The sequence below is a fragment of the Octopus bimaculoides genome, chromosome 6 (assembly GCF_046866305.1).
Source record: "Octopus bimaculoides isolate indiv1 chromosome 6, ASM4686630v1, whole genome shotgun sequence".
In the NCBI taxonomy this organism is placed as follows: Eukaryota; Metazoa; Mollusca; class Cephalopoda; order Octopoda; family Octopodidae; genus Octopus; species Octopus bimaculoides.
The window spans coordinates 80,822,081-80,829,180 of NC_142933.1; the positions used below are offsets into that span (position 1 = coordinate 80,822,081).

The 7,100-nt window shown below is 46.3% G+C and overlaps 1 pseudogene; it reads right to left on the minus strand.

The window, feature by feature from the left end:
* Positions 1–5,219: 5,219 nt before the first annotated feature.
* Positions 5,220–6,175, minus strand: LOC149135284 (uncharacterized; annotated as a pseudogene).
* Between the last annotated feature and the right edge of the window lie 925 nt (positions 6,176–7,100).

The window sequence follows — 7,100 nt, forward strand, 5'->3', positions numbered from 1 at the left end:
GGAATGAAGACGGTGACACCTTCACCACAACCAGTGAGAATATTTGCCTCAATGCAGTTCCTCACAAGTTTGTGCACAATTAATCTTGTACCATTGCATAATTTTGGTTGGGACAAATTACATAATAGCACAATAGGAGTCATTTTTTTTTCAGCTGAAGATAATGAGGAACTGTACCTGGTGGTTCTAGTAAGTTCAAAAATTTGATGGGGTAGTTAACACTATCTCGATCATCAACAATACTGTCAGTTGAGTTATAAGTGAATATTTCTCCCGGAAGCTTATTCAATAGCCTATTATTAATGCTATGTACTGCAACATTTTTTGGATCCAGGATAGCCTGCTCACAGATCCAATCTGTATTGTTGTAATTATGAAGAAGATTTGGAAAGATTTCAGCCACTAAATCATCAATGGAATGAGTTGAATTACACATTGGATTGAGTGTAAGAAACTGTTCTTCATCAATTGGAAGTCTCCCTTCATCGAATTTCAAAAGCTGCTCTGCAAATAGTTCAGCTGGTTGATGTCTTGAAAGCCTTGATCTCATATTTGTTGAAAGTTGAAGTGTTTTCACATGATGCCGTAATACAGAATGCTTTATTGAAGCATTGAGCTCATCCACCTTTGTTCATCTTGGAACAACTGGTAGTGTTTGTCGGAAGTTTCCTGACAATAATACTGTGACATTTCTCATCATGGAATTGCAATTTCTAATGTCTTGTAATGTTCTGTCAACAGCTTCAAAAACTTTTTTGTGGGCCATAGTACATTCATCATCATCATCATCGTCCACTTAACGTCCGCTTTCCATGCTAGCTTGGGTTGGACGATTTGACTGAGGACTGGCAAACCAGATGGCTACACCAGGCTCCAATCTGATTTGGTAGAGTCTCTACAGCTGGATGCCCTTCCTCACGCCAACCACTCAGAGAGTGTAGTGGGTGCTTTTATGTGCCACCAGTACAAGGGCCAGTCAGGCGGTACTGGCAATGGCCACGCTCAAATGGTGTTTGTCCCAGATGATTAAGTGACATCTTTGTATTAGTTCACCCATTGCAGAATCTTTAGATATATTACAAACTGGATCTTGTTTGTTAGATAAATCTAAAGGTAACTTGAATGTTGAATGAGAAGTCCGACCTCCGGGTAGTAATGTGGCTGCAATCCCAGAAGTAGCAGTAGCTAAAGCTATTTTATTTTCTTGATAAACTTTAGCCAGGTGGAGTTTAATTACAAATGTTTTCCCAGTACTTCCTGGAGCATCTAAGAAATCTAGTCCTCTCGTGCTATTGTTAATACTTTCTATGACAGTGGAATATGCACAATGTTGGTCAGGTAGAAGCTTGGGAAGATTATCATTTATGTACATGGTCAGTTCATCCTTATCATAGGAAATTTCTCTCATTATTTCAGTGGAGAGAGTGTTAAGATCCCCTCTATTAGTTAGTGGGAGACCTAGAGGGAGAGACAAAAAGAGAGACAGACAGAAAGAGAGACAGAGACAGAAAGAGAGTATACTCACGGTATTAAATAACTTAAACATGAATATATATGTGTGTGTGTATGTTCTTTTATTTTCGCTTCGGTATTTTGACAGTGGAATGTAACGTTTGATGTGTGCGTGTGTTATTTTTAGGGAAAGAGAGAGAGAGAGAAACAGAGACAGACAGACAGACAGAGAGAAAGAAAGAGGAGGAAAAGAAAGGGAGAAAGGAAGAGAAAGAAAAAGAAAGAGAGGGAAAATAGACAGATAAAGAAGAAAGAAAATCATAGAGAAATGGTGTCTGGTTTTAGTTTCACTTTGTGGGACAAACAAAGAGACAGAATATGGCAGAGAGACTGACAGGCAAACAAACAGAGAATATAAATGGGGAGAGAGAATAGAGGAGACATAGAAAGAAAATCATAGAGAGACGGTGTTTCGTTTTAGTTTCAGTTTATGGGACAAGCAGACATAATCTCTCTTTTATATATAGAAATATAGAAACAGATGAAATTTTTTTCAGTTAAAATAAATCTTTATTCAAAAATATTCAAGTTGAACTAGCAGGGTAGAATTGAGAGGTTAAAAGTAGACCCAGCTAAGGCAATCATTTTTACAAGGTGTGGTGTGATGGAGGAAAAAGACAACAAGAAGCAAAAGGACAGAATGAAACGTTGGACCTTACCTTGTCGACCACAGCGGAGTACACAATCGCTCCTGATCAAAACACATCTTTCTTGTAACCTCTCTGTTTTCTGACTGACGCACGTGCTGGCCTTCGACCGCATGTGTCCGACTTCCGGTCTGGCTTCACTTCTGTTTGCTTCACCTCTCTCCACCAACAACACGGCTCATCACAGCCCATAACACCACACGCCCCCCTAATCTATAGATCATTCAACCAGCTCTCCCACTCACTCCTCGCTCCCGAACTACCTTAATTGGTTTCATAATCAGCCAACCAGGGAGGAGGGTGCCGCTCCCTCTGTGGTCGCTGTGCGACCCCGGGACTGGCCTGAGTTCCTGGCGCGCTGCCTTCATCATCTTGCCTACTGCTGCTGTCTTCATCATCCTGCCCACTGCAGCTGGTTCCATCCTCTGAAGCACTGACAATCTTCCGCACATCCAAAACATGGCGTGGCATACCATCGACCGAGATGTTGTTCTTTGAATTGATGGAGGTTATAGTTCCTTTCCTCCATTGTGATGTGCACCGTGCATTTGGGGGTTTTACCCAAACTTCTTCCCCAATCTGCACGAAGGTGTGCTCTTCTTCTCCCCAGAGTCGCATTGATGCAAAACACGGGTGCCTCCACTCGTACCTGAATATTGCCCTGTGTGGCACCGACTCCTCAGCCTGTCCTGACCTGGGCGACATATTGTACCAAAATACAGCCTCGATTGGCGAAATGTGGCCCCTCTCTGCCATGGTCTTGATGGTACGATGATGCCTTTCCACCACTCCATTTCCACTTGGCCGGTATGCCGCCCTGAAGAAGCGGCTGACCTGCCACCCGTCAAGCATTTCTTTCAGCACCTCCGAGCGAAATGCAGTGCCATTATCCAGCAGCAGCTCATCCCATTTAATACTCCCGTGATTTCCTCTGCAGTCCCCGTCTTCATCTCCCTCCATATGGCCATCCGCCCCGGTCCACAGTCAACCATTGAGAGGTACGTCCTCTGCCGGTAGTGTGTTACGTCCACTGCCAGTCGTTTCCAGTTGTGGTCCACTGGAATACTTCCCGCCTCATGTACGCCCGGAGCAGGGTCAATAGACTGGCACCTGTCACAGCTGCTAACCACTCTCTGCACGCTCCGCCTCGTTACCTCGGAGTCGATTTTCCTGGCTAGGAACAATGTCCTGTCCACTCCCATGTGATGCATGGTATGCAGTCTCCTCAACTCTGAGTCACTCACACAGCATACTGCAGCCACAGCCTGCTCCGCATCCTCTGGCACCTGCAACCAAGCTCGCTTTACCCTGGTTAGGACGTCTGCCCTGTTCTTTTCGGAAGGCACAAAAATTACGCTCAGCTCCAGATCGAACTCAGCGGTTAGCTCCCGCAATATTCCCAATCGGCGCTTTACCAGCATCTCCGCAGCCCCTTTAGTTCACACCCTGCGCTCATTGGTGATGACTGCCGTCACCCAACCAAGCACAGTGGCTGAATCGGTTCTAATTTCGATGATGCACAGCCCCCACTTCAAGGCCAGGTTCACCCCCTTCAGTACACCATCCAACTCCGCCACGTTGATATGGTTGCAGTCATCCATCTTCCTGAGCCAGGCTGCATCTTCCACCACAGTGCCTCCCATTTCCAAGACAACCCCTATTGTGATGCTACTGGCGTCACACCAAACGATCCCACTCTTTGATTTGGGAACATACCAACTGCTCCTCACTGGATCCTCTGCTCTCACTCTGACCAAGACTTCCTGCATCATGTCGGTCGTCTTCTCCCCAACTCTGTCATTCCACTTTGCTCCTTCGGCTCATCTCTTGATGAAGCTACATGCTGTCCCACCAGCTTCCTGCACACCGAGAACAGTTCCCGTCTACTCATGCTGGTGCCCAGTTCAGGGATCTCGTTCCCACGCCGAAACACCAACGCACCAGCCTTGTCTCTTCGTAACTTGAGGCCCAGTGCAGCGCCTCCCTCCATGGCCTCTGGTGGCTTGGCGACCAGTTCGAACTTCTTCAGGTGGCCTATGACCTCCGTTGTTGGCATTATGGTTTCATCCACAAGGATGTCATCAATGTACGAATTGGTGACCCTTTCTACTCTGTCCACTTTTCCCAGGATGGCCTTGAGAATTGTTGCCATAATTTTTGGCGCTGAGTTTAGCCCAAACCCCCAGCCTGGTCAAACAGTATGTCCAGCCCTTATACCTGACAAGCTGATGCTTCCACAGTCTCTCAGCCACATGCACCTGCAGGTATGCCGACTTCAAATTGACGATTGTGGAGGCCCCTGTCATCTGCCTCCATTCTCACAAGGTGTCCCCACAGACATCTGTGGCCTCGCCAGCCATATGACATGATATGTGGTCATTCAGCTCTCGGAAGTCAAGCACTGGTCTGACCTTATGCTTCATGGGCTGTACCACCACTATCAGCGGCAGGACTCCGCTCTCTTCTTCTCTTCCCAAGGGATCAATATGCCCTCCTTAATCCACCGCTCCACCTCCCCCTCGAACTCGCTTCTGGCATCTCCTTTCAAAGTATGCTGGTAGCAGCCCACTTTATTTTTTAACGTCGGCGGCTCTCCCCTCCAGTGCCACTCCACTGTCCACCTCTGGCCATCGAAGGTGGCACGAAAATCCTGGTCTTCAATAGTGTGCGTGACATAGTTTTCTTTGCAGTTCTCACCAATGCACGGCGTCGCCATACACGGTTTCCCCGCGACCCCGAAAGTCACACCGGCCTCGTTGACAGTGACACCTCCTAAACGGGTGATTGCATCCATCCCCATCACCACGTCAATCTCATCCACCAAGTGGCCAACTACAATTGCTTGCAGCGTCAGCTTTGCTCCCTGCACCTCAATCTGCACATCAGTAATGCCTTCACAGCGTACCTCTCTTCCGTCGACTGCCCTCACACTGCTTTCTCCACTCCACGTCTCTACCACTCCCGGAGTCATGAGGGTTGTTGTACAGCCTGTGTCCACGAGGGCACGCGACATCTTCCCATCCACTAGCACAACAACAACGGGTAGAAAAAAATGCGCCTTTATTGATCCGAAGGGACAACCACTGGCGCAGTAGTCTCCTTTAGACCGTTTCCCTGCAGACATTCGCTGGCTATATGTCCTGTTTCTCGACAACGGTAGCAAATGACCTCAGGCTTGGGTAACTTCCAGTCTTGCACCATGTGTGGGCCCTGACACCGGAAACACTGTCCTTTGAACGGTCGCACACGTTCCTTGTTCGACCCCTCTCCGCTACTCCTTGGTCGGCCACCTTTTGCTGTTGCCGTTGCTGCCAACGGTGTCGATCTACAACACAAAACTAACATACGAGCCCTCGTTATTATATCCGCCATGGGCATGGCATTCACGTCCAGCAGTTTCTGCAATTCGACCGACATGTGGTCAGGAAACCCAGTTACAAATGCCAACTTTACTGTTCGATCCAGCGATTCTCCTTCGTATCCTGCCAGTCTAGCCAACCTCCTAAGTTCGTTGGCAAAACACGTCGACCTGTTCGCCGGTCCACTTCGCTCTCCCCAGGCGAGCGTACGCCTCAAACATTCCTTCTGCGAAGGCCTCCATCAAGCAGATTTCTATTTTCTCCGCGCTAACTTGGTCCCTCTCTTCCATCTCTAAAAATAGCGCCAACGCCGGACCATCCAAGTACAGTGGTAGAAAGCTTGCCAAGTTGCCTATCCCTTGGAGCTTCGCGACCAGCTTCATCTTTTTTAGCCACGCGACCACGTCCGTGTCGCCGCAAAATGGTTTAATGATATCACTAGAAATCCGGACTACACTCATAATTTTTTTTTTTTTTTTTATGGGCCGAAATAGCTTGTGGTGTGATGGAGGAAAAAGACAACAAGAAGCAAAAGGACAGAATGAAACGTTGGACCTTATCTTGTCGACTGCAGCGGAGTACACAATCGCTCCTGATCAAAACACGTCTTTCTCGTAACCTCTCTGTTTTCTGACTGACGCACGTGCTGGCCTTCGACCGCATGTGTCTGACTTCCGGTCTGACCCTTCCGGTCTGGCTTCACTTCTGTTTGCCTCACCTCTCTCCACCAACAACACACAGCTCATCACAGCCCATAACACCACACAAGGAATATAGAACTCTGCTTGCTAAGCAGAAAAGGAGTAGCTAAGAACTTTGCTCTTTGTACCCATTGTTAAGTGGGGTACACAAAAAGATGCAGTGGAATCTGAGGCAAGCTGATTGAAAAGAAGAACACCATAAAACATGTACTGAAGTAGTTATTACTAGGAGTGTTTGTGAGAGGCAATCTTTCCCAGAAGGTTTGTTTAGAATGACCTAATCAGCAGTGGAACAGGATGTTCCAAAAGCAATGTAGCCAGAATTAGAATGAGTTGGAAACATTTCAGGAAACTATTATTCATATTGGCAACAAAGGACTTCTCTCTCTTTCAGGAAAGAGCAAATTATATGATCATGTGTGAAATATGTGAAGTTGCATGGTTGGAATACATGATAACTGAATGCAGAGTATGTACAAAGGCTGGAAAGAAATGAGATGAGCATGCTGTATTTGATACGTAGTGTCTATGTGCATGATGAACAGAGCGCAGGTGAACTGAGAGAGAAAATGGATATTGCAAGAATCAGCCTAGTTGCATGAGAGAGATGACTGATACATGTAATGCGCACAAAGTATGACAATTGGGTGAAGACAGGTTAAGTGACCTGAGTAAACAGGACCTTCTTATGAAAAAAAATCTAAGATACGGTAAAAGCTGATTTCAGGATGCTGAACATCATAATGGAGATGACAAATAGCAAAATGTTCTGATGGAGCACACCTATTCAACTCATTAGTCTACAAAAGCAGATGTAAAATTATGATGACGATGATGATTTTCTTCTTTTAAATCTTTTTTATATTAATATTTTTTTAATA